The 15,188-nt window shown below is 40.3% G+C and overlaps 1 long non-coding RNA gene and 1 other non-coding gene across 2 annotated transcripts; one reads left to right on the top strand and one right to left on the bottom strand.

Annotated features, from left to right (window-relative positions):
• Positions 1–3,874: 3,874 nt before the first annotated feature.
• LOC117508064 lies at positions 3,875–3,959 on the bottom strand. Its single transcript, XR_004559974.1, has one exon. It is a non-coding gene; the product is annotated as a small nucleolar RNA U83B (small nucleolar RNA).
• A 9,987-nt stretch (positions 3,960–13,946) lies between these two features.
• On the top strand, positions 13,947–14,957 carry LOC117507567. Its single transcript, XR_004559751.1, has 2 exons — positions 13,947–14,020; positions 14,835–14,957. It is a non-coding gene; the product is annotated as an uncharacterized LOC117507567 (long non-coding RNA).
• Positions 14,958–15,188: the final 231 nt, after the last annotated feature.

Genomic DNA, 15,188 nt, shown 5'->3' with positions numbered 1-15,188 from the left:
TTTGCCTTTCAGCTGCGGGGGGGTGCTCCTCCATTTTTAAGCCCCTCGCCTTTTTAAGCATTTTTCTTTTTTTTCTGCAATATGGCCAAATTATCATATGGCAATATTGTCATATCATTATGATATATGCGATATGGACTGATTTCACACAAAGTGCAGCAACAGTGAAAATTAAACATTCTTAAACAAAACTGTAATAATACCACACTCATTTTGCACTCATCATAAGCTTGGATACAGTGCCTTCCAAAAGTATTGGAACACTTGGTATTTCACACATATTATGTTAGCAAGATTAAAAAGAAAATAAGATTATAAAATCAAACCTTCACTGTGCCTTCTGATTGAATCATGTGATGACCGGTCCAAGATGACGGCCTCTTTTCTTGCGCCCAGTGTTGTATAAAGTACCCGAATATCACACTTAAGTAAAAGTACAGATACCCATTAAAAAAAATGACTTCAGCAGAAGTTCAAGTCACTGATTGACATGGTACTCAAGTAAAAGTCTTAAAGTATCTAGTATTTATTGTACTTCAATTTCAATTCATTTTCATTTACGAGGTCTGTCAATAAAGTAACAGTACTTTTATTTTTTTCAAAAACTATATGGATTTCATTCATATGTTTTTACGTCAGACATGCTTGAACCCTCGTGCACATGCGTGAGTTTTTTGACGCCTGTCGGTGACATCATTCGCCTGTGAGCACGCCTTGGGAAGGAGTGGTCCCGCCCCCTCGTCGGATTTTCATTGTCTGGAAATGGCGGAATGAAAAGGACTTTCCATGACAAAATCTCTTGTTAAAAGTGAAATCTGCCGGAAAATGGCTGATGTCCAGCTCTTGTGATAACCAGAGAAAGAGCACACGACGGTCTTGTATCCACAGAGCCATCCGTTTATAAATGGTCCGGTGGCTTGTGCCGCGTCGTCGGAGTGCGGTGTGCCGAGCGTCCTTAAAGGGGTCCTTAAAGCTGTAGTAACAGTCCTTATTCTCTGTGAAGCCCGTAAAATTTTCACCGAAAGCCAGACAAATTTTTCGAATGGTTTCCAGGTGCCAGTCTCTAACACAGGGGTAGGCAACCTGTTCCAGAAAGAGCCATGAGGGTGCAGGTTTTCTTTGCAGCCACTGACTCCACCAGGTGATTTCACTGATTAACTGATTCCATCTGCTCAAAGTGATATTAATCAGTAAAATCACCTGGTGGAGTCAGCGGCTGCAAAGAAAACCTGCACCCTCATGGCTCTTTCTGGAACAGGTTGCCTACCCCTGCTCTAACAGCTTCTGAAAAAAATCTGATGGAAAAAAAAAAAAGTCCTTTTCATTCCGCCATTTCCAGACAATGAAAATCTGATGAGGGGGCGGGACCACTCCTTCCCAAGGCATGCTCACAGGTGAATGACCTCACCGACAGGCGTGGAAAAACTCACGCATGTGCACTAGGGTTCAAGCATGTCTGACATAAAAACATGAATGAAATCCATATAGTTTTTGAAAAAAATAAAAAGGACCGTTACTTTATTGACAGACCTCGTATATAGCGCCAAATCACAACAGAGTTGTCTCAAAGTGCTTCACACAGGTAAGGTTAGACCTTACCAACCCCCAGAGCAACAGTGGTAAGGAAAAACTCCCTCTGAGAAAGAAACCTCAAGCAGAACAGACTCAAAGGGGTGACCCTCTGCTTGGGCCATGCTACAAACATAAATTACAGAACAATTCACGGACGAATATACAAGAAATGTTATTGGCACACAGGACAGGAGGATCACCAACACGAATACAACTCCCATCTCTGGATGGAGCTGCACCTTAAACAGAGAAAAAACAGAATCAGGCATCAGAAAGACAAAATACTGTATAATTTGCCAGCATTAAACAACAAGAAAAACAGAAATACTAAGGTGATCACTGGCCACTAGCCCTAAACTTCAATAAAGACTCAGAATTTAGGTAAAGTTGAGGCCGCAGCCCACTCCAATTACTAATAAATGAATTAAAAGAGTAAAAAGCGTAAAACAAAACTGTACCAGTATGCTAGCCATATGAAAGGGAAAATAAGTGCGTCTTAAGTCTGGACTTGAAAATCTCCACAGAATCTGACTGTTTGATTGACGCAGGGACATTCCACAGAACAGGGGCACGATAAGAGAAAGCTCTGTGACCCGCAGACTTCTTATTCACCCTAGGGACACAAAGTAGTCCTGCACCCTGAGAACGTAAAGCCAGGCCGGTACGTAAGGTTTAATTAGATCAGCTAGGTAGGGAGGTGCCAGTCCACGAATAATTTTATAGGTTAGTAGCAGAACCTTAAAATCTGATCTCACTGGGACAGGAAGCCAGTGAAGGGATGCCAAACTGGGTGTAATGTGGTCGCACTTTCTGCTTTGTGTCAAAAGTCTAGCTGCAGCATTTTGAACCAATTGGAGACCCCTAATGCTAGACTGCGGTAAACCAGAAAATAGAACATTGCAGTAGTCCAATCTAGAAGAGATAAATGCATGGATCAGGGTCTCAGCATCAGCCATAAACAGGATGGGACGAATCTTCGCTATATTTCGCAGGTGGAGGAAGCAGTCCTAGTAATATTTCTAATGTGGAGGCCAAAGGACAACGAAGGATCAAAAATTACCCCAAGGTTCCTCACTTTGTCAGTGTGATGTATGACACACGAGCCTAGGCTGAGTGTTAACTGGTCAAATTGATGCCGATGTCTCACTGGACCAAGAACCATCATTTCAGTCTTTTCAGAGTTTAAAAGTAGGACGTTTCTAGACATCCAACTTCTCACTGCTGCAAGGCAATCTTCTAAGGATTTTATGTGAACGAGATTACCAGTAGTTATCGGCATGTATAACTGAGTATCATCTGCTATAGCAGTGAAAGGAAATCCCAAAACGCTGCAATATGTGCCAAGGGGTGCTATATAAAGGGAGAAAAGCAGGGGGCCTAAGACAGACCCCTGTGGAACCCCAAATTTCATGTCACTAAGGTTAGAGGTAGTGTTACTGTACAAAACACAGTGAGAACGACTGGTCAAGTATAACGTCAGCCATGCAAGGGCACTCCCAGTAATCCCAAAATGATTTTCCAGCCTATCAAGTAGAATACAACCCCTACGGAATCACCGGCCTCTGAGGATGTTCATTCAGTTGTTTAATTTAGTAGAAAAAAAGCAGATCACAGACATGACACAAAACTAAGTCATTTCAAATGGCAACTTTCTGGCTTTAAGAAACACTATAAGAAATCAGGAAAAAAAATTGTGGCAGTCAGTAACGGTTACTTTTTTAGACCAAGCAGAGGAAAAAGAATATGGAATCACTCAATTCTGAGGAAAAAATTATGGAATCATGAAAAACAGAACGCTCCAACACATCACTAGTATTCTGTTGCACCACCTCTGGCTTTTATAACAGCTTGCATGTCTCTGAGGCATTGGACTTAATGAGTGACAAACAGTACTCTTCATCAATCTGGCTCCAACTTTCTCTGATTGCTGTTGCCAGATCAGCTTTGCAGGTTGGAGTCTTGTCATGGACCATTTTCTTCAACTTCCACCAAAGATTTTCAATTGGATTAAGATCCAGACTATTTGCAGGCCATGACATTGACCCTATGTGTCTTTTTGCAAGGAATGTTTTCACAGTTTTTGCTCTATGGCAAGATGCATTATATCTTGAAAAATGATTTCATCATCCCCAAACATCCTTTCAATTGATGGGATAAGAAAAGTGTCCAAAATATCAACGTAAACTTGTGTATTTATTGATGATGTAATGACAGGCATCTCCCCAGTGCCTTTACCTGACATGCAGCCCCATATCATCAATGACTGTGGAAATTTACATGTTCTCTTCAGGCAGTCATCTTTATAAATCTCACTGGAACGGCACCAAACAAAAGTTCCAGCATCATCACCTTGCCCAGTGCACATTCGAGATTCATCACTGAATTATGACTTTCATCCAGTCATCCACAGTCCACGATTGCTTTTCCTTAGCCCATTGTAACCTTGTTTTTTTCTGTTTCGGGGTTAATGGTGGCTTTCGTTTAGCTTTTCTGTATGTAAATCCCATTTCCTTTAGGCAGTTTATTACAGTTCGGTCACAGACGTTGACTCCAGTTTCCTCCTATTCGTTCCTCACTTGTTTTGTTGTGCATTTTCGATTTTTGAGACATATTGCTTTAAGTTTTCTGTCTTCCTTGGTCTACCAGTATGTTTGCCTTTAACAACCTTCCCATGTTGTTTGTATTTGGTCCAGAGTTTAGACACAGCTGACTGTGAACAACCAACATCTTTTGCAACATTGCGTGATGATTTACCCTCTTTAAGAGTTTGATAATCCTCTCCTTTGTTTCAAGTTGACATCTCTCGTGTTGGAGCCATGATTCATGTCAGTCCACTTGGTGCAACAGCTCTCCAAGGTGTGATCACTTCTTTTGAGATGCAGACTAACGAGCAGATCTGATTTGATGCAGGTGTTAGTTTTGGGAATGAAAATTTACAGGGTGATTCCATAATTTATTCCTCAGAATTGAGTGAGTCCATATTTTTTTTCCTCTGCTTGGTCTAAAAAAGTAACCGTTACTGACTGCCACAATTATTTTTCCTGATTTCTTATAGTGTTTCTTAAAGCCAGAAAGTTGCCATTTGAAATTACTAGTTTTGTGTCATGTCTGTGATCTGCTTTTTTTTCTACAAAATTAAACAACTGAATGAACATCCTCCAAGGCCGGTGATTCCATAATTATTGCCAGGGGTTGTATGATGATCCACTGCATCAAATGAGATCTGAGCACTGAGATCTAACAGCAACAGAACCGTAGTGGTGTCCGAATCCATTGTAAGCAGAAGATCATTCACCACTTTAGTGAGAGCCGTCTCTGTGGAATGATATTTTCTAAAAGCAGACTGCAGTGGCTCAAAGAGATTATTCTCAGTAAGATAGTCTACGAGCTGCCGTGACACCACTTTTTCCAGAATTTTAGAGAAAAATGACACGTTTGATTATTTAGCTGAAAAAGTCTGGGTGGAGTAGCCTTCTACTTAAAGAGTGAAGCCATGTTATGTGTGGTGCAAACATTTGCCAGAAATGGATCACTTTTGCCAGTTCTGGATCACAACACTGTGTCACTTTGGGGTCATTCCTGGCATCTGGCTGGAGCCCTTCTAATGCAGAATGATACACACTGTGCCAGAGAATGTGTTTTGGACACTAAATGATATAAATTATACTTATTAAATGAGAATTTACTTAGATTTGAAAGGCGCCGTTATACGTTTTTACGAGCAAAAAATTGTGTGGAGGTGAGATTTCTCCCGAATTAAAAAGTAAAAGCCCACACATTCATGCCCATTTGTGATGTTGAGATGACCCCCAAAGTCCACATGGCTCACAAGTCCTGACACGAGGCTGCTGCTTCAGTGATCCACAATTGGCAAATTTTTGCATCGGAGATAAATGCGTGCAGCAATTAAACAGCAAGACATAACACACTGACATTTGCTACGTTAAGTAAGTATTTTCCCACTCTAGAACCAATGACACTGACTGGCTAACTCACCTTTGCTATGTCTTAGAGATCGTTACTTTCAAACTTACAGGAATGAGTGAGTCATAAAACGCGCACACCACATACACCAGGATGTTTTGATTCCTATGCTGATCACAAGGATGGCTGGATCCGGTCGAGCTTGTGGTCATTTGTAGACAAAACATTAGTCTTTCCATTGGTACCAAGTATTAGTTTATTCATGCTGATTACAAGAAACAGTGACGCAAATACTACAGCAGTGATCCGGAACTGGGCAAGTGACTATTAGTCAAAAGCCTGAAAATTGTGCACATCACACAAAAACACTTCAGAAACAACGTTTCAAAACCTAAACGAGAGTAGGCTACTCACTAGGTGTTCACAGGAAACAGTTATTTATTTCTATATGTATTTATTTATTTTCATTGTTACATGGTTTTATCTTTTCTGTTGTTTTGTTTCATTAGGTTCTTTTTGTGTCTTTCTCTAATTTGTATATTGTAACATTATTAGTCTATTGATTATTATTGTCTATTATGTAGACTATTATTGTTGTTGCTATAATATACGAATAAAAATAAATTTAAAAAATTACAATTTGACTCTTACAACGAATGCTGAACCATTAATTACACAGAAAACAAATCAACACAAACGTGCTGATGTGAACAGCTTAATGCTAACTTTAACATTGAAAATGCCATAGACATGCTAACACATTAGCATCGGTCCCGTTTTTAAGTTATAAAATACATCTATCAACTGTTTCAGAAGACCATAACAGGTCGGTTTAACATAAAATATTAAATATTACTCACAGACATATGCTCTTCTGGGGCGGGGAAAATTGGGATAAAGTGAAATAAAACAATCAATCCACAAATTGTAGATTGAAGCACTGCTTCGACCTGCGAATCACTGCTTCGATTGGTTCAAGGTTCAAAGCAAAGCCGCACTGCAGAAAAGTTGATTACAGACCCGCTGCAGGTCTGTAATCAATGTAGAGAAATGATCATTTTCCTGACACAAGCCCCCCAAGTGCGCAACTGCAAAAAAGCCTATCGGACATGCCTCATGACAAATCGGCCTGACTTTGTTGCAGTCACTAGTAATCAGTGGTGTCTCGGTGAAAACACGACTTTTTTCGTGTGTGTGTGTGTGTTTGTGTTTTTTTTTTCTTTCTTTTTTTTTGTAACGAGTAATGGCATGGCGCATAGAAAATGTATCGGAGTAGAAGTATGCAATTACGGTCGGAAGTGTAGTGAAGTAAAAGTGAAAGTAAGCTGAATTTAAAAAAGTAAAGTGCAAAGTCTCCCAAAGCGTACTTAAGTACAGTAGTGAAGTATTTTTACTTTGTTACTATACAACACTGCTCTTCCCCCTCCTTGAAACAATTACAGTCTGTAACAAAACCATGTCTTTCCCAACATCTGACTGTGCTTTTTCAACAAATGATAAATACAATCTTCACAAACCCACATACTTGGAGGCGGATGTCTGCTGCCTTCATGCATGTGTGAACGTCTGTCTGCCTCTTTTGACTAGAGGTGGGCGGATCGATCCTAATATCGATACCAACGCTGGTATTGATATTGAATAATCCTTGTGTAAAAATATCGATACTCAAGCATTTTTTTCTCTCACGCATGCACTGACTGCTGTGCATGCAGATTCATCAAAGTCTACTCTCTGTCTGTAAGAGCAGCACTGCGCTGTGTTACACAACACAGAGCAGCGCACCCTTATATTGTGGTTTGTCAGCCCTCTACCTCAGGAGATTTTGTTTTAAGTTGTGTTGAGTGATATTTTTTAAACAGAAATGTTGATTGTGATAATAAAGTATTTTGTTGTCACGTACAATGTTTAGCGAAATTCTATCCTAGGTCTTTTGGATCCTTTGGATCTATGAAGCTTAAATATGAAAAGTATTGGTATCAGTATCGATATCGGCGATACTGGGCCTGTATTTATTTGGTATTGGATCAATACCAAAATTCCCGGTATCGCCCACCTCTACTTTTGACACCTCTGGCTGGTGCAAAAAAAAAAAACAAAAGAGTCTTGCTCTTTTTCATTGGTGGAAATGCATGACAACAACAATGAAAACCATCGACCCCACGTGGGTGCAGATGTCAATCAGAGAAGGGGGTGGGGGTGGAGGGGGCCTCCAAAGGCCCAGTGCTGCCTCTGGTGGACAAGAGGAGAAAGTGTCATGTCGTTTGTTGGACTGGAATTTTTTTTTCTGAGTGGTACAAATATAATTTGTGTGGCATCTGATGGTTTTATAAATAGCTGTACAAAAAAAAAAAAAAAAAAAAAACGCCTGAAGCATTTCTTGCATTTAATGCAAATTGTTGCATATAACTGTTTATATACAAAATTCTACATATGTTTTTTTTGGAATTTACAATTTATATTTGCATTCTAAGATATAAAAGTGGTTTGTTACACGTTTGTGATTTTCACAGTGAAAAAAATAACCTTTTTCCTATTGGGATTTTGTTTTTTTTGTGTGAAATTTGGTTTACTGTTTTGATACTGTAAGTCAGAATGAAAGAAAAACTGTAAAGTCACACAGGTGAGGATGTGCTGAAAAAAATGACATCAAACAAGGCAAAGTAAATAGATTTTTAAGGTAAATTGTGAAGATAAAACCCAAAGTAGTCAGAAACACCCAATTATACCCTGGACTCCAGAGGGTGAAGAATAAAGTAATGTTGCCATAAAACCAGGAGCTTCATACACCAAATACTTTAAAGTATGTGGTGTGTTATTTTAAAATGAGTATAAATTAAAAGATACATCTAGACTGGAAATCTGACTCGGATAGACTTCACATGACCTCACTATTCATAGCGGAACTGCACGGCACCATGACGGACCCCTGCGCTGTTATTATAAGGTAGACAGGAAGACAGTTAAGATAAAATGGATTTGGATAAGATTTTAGATCTACACTATAGCTTTATGTTGTTTTCTTTGCACATTCAAAAATGCTCATTGTTAACAAATACAAGTACAAAGTATTCACTGACCACAGTACCATTTCCATTTACAGTACACAGAGGGCCTGAGCTTGTACCACATCGACCTTTTGAAGATGAGAGTTTGTGGCTGAGCTGTATACAATAAAATAATCAAAGGCGGATCTTACTATGGCAGTATAGATTTGCTTCAGAGACTTCATGCTCGCTCCCCAGCAACTTTCTGTCAAACACCTCATTATACACTCAACAAAAATATAAACGCAACACTTTTGGTTTTGCTCACATTTTGTATGAGATGAACTCAAAGATCTAAAACTTTTTCCACATACACAATATCACCATTTCCCTCAAATATTGTTCACAAACCAGTCTAAATCTGTGATAGTGAGCACTTCTTTGCTGAGATAATCCATCCCACCTCACAGGTGTGCCATATCAAGATGCTGATTAGACACCATGATTAGTGCACAGGTGTGCCTTAGACTGTCCACAATAAAAGGCCACTCTGAAAGGTGCAGTTTTATCACACAGCACAATGCCACAGATGTCGCAAGATTTGAGGGAGCGTGCACTTGACATGCTGACAGCAGCAATGTCAACCAGAGCTGTTGCTCGTGTATTGAATGTTCATTTCTCTACCATAAGCCGTCTCCAAAGGCGTTTCAGAGAATTTGGCAGTACATCCAACCAGCCTCACAACCGCAGACTACGTGTAACCACACCAGCCCAGGACCTCCACATCCAGCATGTTCACCTCCAAGATCGTCTGAGACCAGCCACTCGGACAGCTGCTGAATCAATCGGTTTGCATAACCAAAGAATTTCTGCACAAACTGTCAGAAACTGTCTCAGGGAAGCTAATCTGCATGCTTGTCATCCTCATCGGGGTCTCGACCTGACTCCAGTTCGTCGTCATAACCGAATTGAGTGGGCAAATGCTCACATTCGCTGTTGTTTGGCACGTTGGAGAGGTGCTCTCTTCACGGATGAATCCCGGTTCACACTGTCCAAGGCAGGTGGCAGACAGCATGTGTGGCGTCGTGTGGGTGAGCGGTTTTCTGATGTCAATGTTGTGGATCGAGTGGCCCATGGTGGCGGTGGGGTTATGGTATGGGCAGGCATCTGTTATGGACAAAGAACACAGGTGCATTTTATTGATGGCATTTTGAATGCACACTGATACCGTGATGAGATCCTGAGGCCCATTGTTGTGCCATACATCCAAGAACATCACCTCATGTTGCAGCAGGATAATGCATGGCCCCATGTTGCAAGGATCTGTACACAATTCTTGGAAGCTGAAAATGTCCCAGTTCTTGCATGGCCGGCATACTCACCGGACATGTCACCCATTGAGCATGTTTGGGATGCTCTGGACCGGCGTATACGACAGCGTGTACCAGTTCCTGCCAATATCCAGCAACTTCGCACAGCCATTGAAGAGGAGTGGACCAACATTCCACCTGCCACAATTGACAACCTGATCAACTCTATGCGAAGGAGATGTGTTGCACTGCATGAGGCAAATGGTGGTCACACCAGATACTGACTGGTATCCCTCCCAATAAAACAAAACTGCACCTTTCAGAGTGGCCTTTTATTGTGGGCAGTCTAAGGCACACCTGTGCACTAATCATGGTGTCTAATCAGCATTTTGATATTGCACACCTGTGAGGTGGGATGGATTATCTCAGCAAAGGAGAAGTGCTCACTATCACAGATTTAGACTGGTTTATGAACAATATTTGAGGGAAATGGTGATATTGTGTATGTGGAAAAAGTTTTAGATCTTTGAGTTCATCTCATACAAAATGGGAGCAAAACCAAAAGTGTTGCGTTTATATTTTTGTTGAGTGTATTAGCTGCCTTTTTACATATTCTCTCTGGACACAGTTTCCAAAGGTCAATTTACAATCCATCCAGACACCCAAAAACTGTTTTCTGTTGCTTGTTCCAGATGACAATATCAGGTTTTTTTTGCACCTCCTTCGATATGTCTTCCTGCTGGGATCTCTTTGTCATAGAAGACAGTTACTTTTTGGTTGGACGAGACTGGTGCTGGCTCATACTACCAGATGTTTTCCTTGACTTCCACCTCCAGTTCCTTGCATACTTTCCAGTGGTGATATTGACAGATCTTGTTGTGTCTGGATGTACCTGTATAATGTCCGTCTGCCATAAGGATCTGGCATGCTGATGTTAGATGGTTTACACTCTCAACAGCTGTATGACAGAATTTATCATTTTGTGAGATTCCTGCCTTTTTTTGAAGCCATTTGTTAGAAGTCCCTGATCTTGTGCTCCAATCAGAATTCTTTCTCCATCAAAACCAAGTTCTCCATTTTTCAGCCACTGCATTGGTCCAACTTTGTCAATGTATTCCTTTTTGAGTTCTTCTTGGTATCATCCAGTCCTTTTGTGCTGTTTCCATCTGTCCACTCGATGTTTCCCTTCTCTTTTGCTGTATTGTTCTCTGGTCTGTCTTGCAAGTTTTGCTGTAGGCGTCAGACTGTTGCTTTCTCACTCTTGTAGCAGTTCTCTGCCAAAGTTTTTTGCCAGTTTGGTGACTGAGGTCTGTTTGGAATGAGGTCTTCTCGTGATCTTGTGCAACCTTTTTCATGACTTCTTCTTCAGAGGCCCTTAAGGACCAATACTTATTATCGATGCTCTGTAGGCCTGGTTGAGTTCAGTGAGACCGCCTTCTCTGTGAGGGAGATATATTCTGTCCATGCACTGATTTCTGTACATGACTTTTTGGAGGGTGAGCATCTTGGTTTTCATGTCCAGCTTATTAAGCTCACGCTGTGGTCAGTCTGCTATGCCAAATCCATAAGTCACCACTGGTATTGCAAACTGGTTAATGGCTGTGATCTTGTTTGATGGTGTTAACTCCAATTTGCTCATTTTTAAGCAGTTTAGGTATTCTTGCATTACTTAAATCTGTTCATATTTTTAATTAATTTTAAATGTAAATATTAGCATTTTAACTCAATAGCTTCTAGGTCATGTAATCAATTGACTCAATCAGTGTGGAATCATCGTACTGCACTGGCTGCATGAGATACACCTCTTGTTTTTGCATTTTAAATCTTTAAATATTTTAAATTAATTTCAAATGCAAATATGAGCCTTTTAGCTCAATAACTTCCAGGTCATGTGATCAATTGACTCAAAATCAGTGTGAAATCATTGCGATTTTTCACAAATGGCCATTTTTTAAATTATTTTATTAATATTATTTTAGAAGTCCCCCTGAAATTGCAATTGAAATTGACATCAAAAGCCTGCAGCCTACAATATTCAGTGGCGGTTCTACGCTGAATTCCTCCCCAGGCGACAAACCATCTGAGCACCCCCCCCCCCCCCCCCACCTAAAAAAAAAACTGACAAAATTTTGCACAAACGGCTATTTTTAAATTATTTTATGAATAATATTTTAGAAGTGCCCCTGAAATTGCAATTGAAATTGACACCAAAAGCCTGCAGGCTACAATATTACTCCAGAACATCCATGAATTGCAAGTTTGAGTCAATATGCCTTACATTAGACCAGTGGCGGTTCAACACTGAATTACTCCCCGGGCCACACTCCATCCGAGCCCCCCCCAATATCTTGCACAAACAGCCATTTTTTAAATTATTTTATTACTAATATTTTAGAAGTGCCCCTGAAATTGCAATTGAAATTGACATCAAAAGCCTGCAGGCTATAATATTACTCCTAAACATCCATGAATTGCAAGTTTGAATCAATATACCTTACATTAGACCAGTGGCGCTTCTACACTGAATTACTCCCCGGGTCACACTCTGTCTGAGCACCCCCCCCCCCCCCACCACCACCTAAAAAAAAAAAAACAATATGTTGCACAAACAGCCATTTTTTAAATTATTTTATTACTAATATTTTAGAAGTGCCCCTGAAATTGCAATTGAAATTGACATCAAAAGCCTGCAGGCTATAATATTACTCCTAAACATCCATGAATTGCAAGTTTGAATCAATATACCTTACATTAGACCAGTGGCGCTTCTACACTGAATTACTCCCCGGGTCACACTCTGTCTGAGCACCCCCACCACCACCTAAAAAAAAAAAAAACAGACAAAATTGTGCACAAACGTCCATTTTTTATTATGTTGTTATTGAAATTGACATCAAAAGCCTGCAGTCGAAAATATTCAGTAGTGGTTCTACACTGAATTACTCCCTGGGTGACACTCCGCCTGAGTGCTCTCCCCCCCCCCCCCCCCCACCACCACCACCTAAAAAAAAACAAACAATATGTTGCACAAACGGCCATTTTTTTTAATTATTTTATTAATAATATTTTAGAAGTGCCCCTGAAATTGCAGTTGAAATTGACATCAAAAGCCTGCAGGCTGCAATATGATTTTGTTTACACAAACATATAGGCCACTTTCTTTTTTTATTATGATCTACTCCAGCAGGTGGTGGTACTGTACACATAAACTGATTTGTCAACCGTCATAATGATCGAGCGAAGAAGAATTATTTTCTGACCTGCCTGCCAAGCAGGCTCTGAGGCAGGATTGTATCAGTGTGTTTACATCATTTCGATTCTTGGAATACTGTAGCGTGGTGGCTCGCAAGGTGTTGAGTCAGTGGCAGCGAGAGTGGGACTTTGAGAAGAGAGGGAGGCATTACCATCAGAGCAGAAGGATGTTAAAGGTAAGACACCAGTTGGGGGAAAAGCAGGTCAAAGCAAGTGATTTTTTTTTTTCAAGATTAAGGCTGGGACATTGTGGCCTGGATCCTGATCTGTGTTTTATTGGAAAAAGGACTAATGCACTCTGTACGTGTGGAAAAGAAGAAACTGTAAATGTCTTGATGGAGTGTGTCACCTATAAAGTGGAGTGAGGGCACCTCTATTAAAGAATCACTGAGTTAAGCATTGAAAAAATCTCTCTGAAGACTCTTCTTAGCCCAGATAGACACAGAGATGAAGTTGTGGCCGCTGTTGTATCTTTTATTTATTGCACAAATCTCCATCAAAAGATTTGAGTAAATCAGCGTAGTACTGTCAGCAACCTGTGAGATGCAGCAATACGCCTGAAGGCGTCTAGTCTGCCGGAAACATGAAAGAAGAAGAAGAACTGTTTCCTGTTGTCGTCCGAGGCTAGTTAGCTGGAGACGCTGGAAAGTCTTCTCTGAACAGATTAAACTCATTGAACTCTACATTACAGTGATCAAATGTGATCCTCGAATATGTTTTTTTTGAAGAGCTCCAGAAGCACAGAGGTCGATAATAAACCGGGAGAAGAAGAAAAGGCGAAGTTGGTGCGAAAAGGTGGAACAGCTGAGAAGGTTGTTGAAACAGCGGCTAACTGCTGCTAATGTCGAGATATTTGAGTTGGTAGAAACAAACAGATCGCAGAGCAGCAAGAAGAAACGAGTGGATTTAAAGAAGAGAAGAAACTAGTCAACGTGCTGGATGCTGTTTTCAAGCCTGAAGTTCGCTGATCCAGAGCAGGTTTGTCCACTAAACTTTATTTCAGACCAACTCCACCACATCCAAATGATAGCTGTTAGTTTGTGTTGGAGTTCTTAATTTATAGACTGAACACCAAATATAAGTAAAAATAAATAAGACAAACTGTGCTTTATGATGACAAATGAAGGACACTTCAGTTTGTTGATGGACTGATGAAGCTGATCAGTCGATACTATTGATTGATTTATAGACACAAAAATGGAACTATGCACACAATTCATAAAATATGAAGCTCATGTATCAACATCATGACTACAAACTGCTGAGCTCTGAGCACAACACCATGGTTTCACTCAAAGATTGTAAATCACAGTGATGCAGACCTCTGAACATAAAAAGCATCATTTATCAAGGTTTGTTCACTTTGTTGTAGAAATACTGAGCTTCAAAACGCAGCATCCTGTTAACCAGTTAGAATCAGACAATTTATTCTGAAGGAAACTGCTGATGTTCCATCTGCACAGATAAACAAAGATACAAGTCGACATGAAGAGCAGGAGACTGCAGAAGAAAAATAACCATTGTAAGTTCTTTCAGCTTATGGACATTAATATCTATCAATCAATCAGCTGGTTGCAGCAGGTATGTAAGGAAAACGTGCATGTCAGGTGATCTCTGGGATCAGGGTTGGTGTCTCCTGCTTTAGGATGTCTGTCTCAGCAAAGGAACATTTCAGTGTTGTATCACACTTGTGATTGGTCAGCCTGGGCAGCAGCACATGATTAAATCGGCCTGTTTTTAGTCTTTCCTCCAGTTGGTTGTTGACTCTGTTTTTCTTGTGTGTGTTTTAAAGTCTTTCTACAAACATGTCTGAAGTCCAGCAGCTGAGGGAAATGTTGAAACTCCAGCTAACGCCTGCTGATGAAGGAAGGATCGCAGACCAGGAATAAGAATTGTGTCATTTAAAAGAAGAGAACAAAAGAGATAAAGGGCTGGATGCTGTTTTTAATCCTCCAAATATCTTCTTCTCTTGTTTGTGTTACTGATACTTTATAACATGTTGCTGTAATGGTCAAATGTTTTTCTCATTGGGTATTCCTCCATTTCATAGGTAACTTGGTACATTAATAACCGGCTTTGCTACCAGGTGTGACATGTTGACCTGAATAGTGTAAATGTGGAAGTGTGCAGAAATATGGGTTTGAAA

Source organism: Thalassophryne amazonica, chromosome 3 (assembly GCF_902500255.1).
Source record: "Thalassophryne amazonica chromosome 3, fThaAma1.1, whole genome shotgun sequence".
NCBI classification, from domain to species: Eukaryota; Metazoa; Chordata; class Actinopteri; order Batrachoidiformes; family Batrachoididae; genus Thalassophryne; species Thalassophryne amazonica.
The sequence above is the reverse complement of the archived record's forward strand: the minus strand, read 5'-3'. Positions and strand labels throughout refer to the sequence as shown.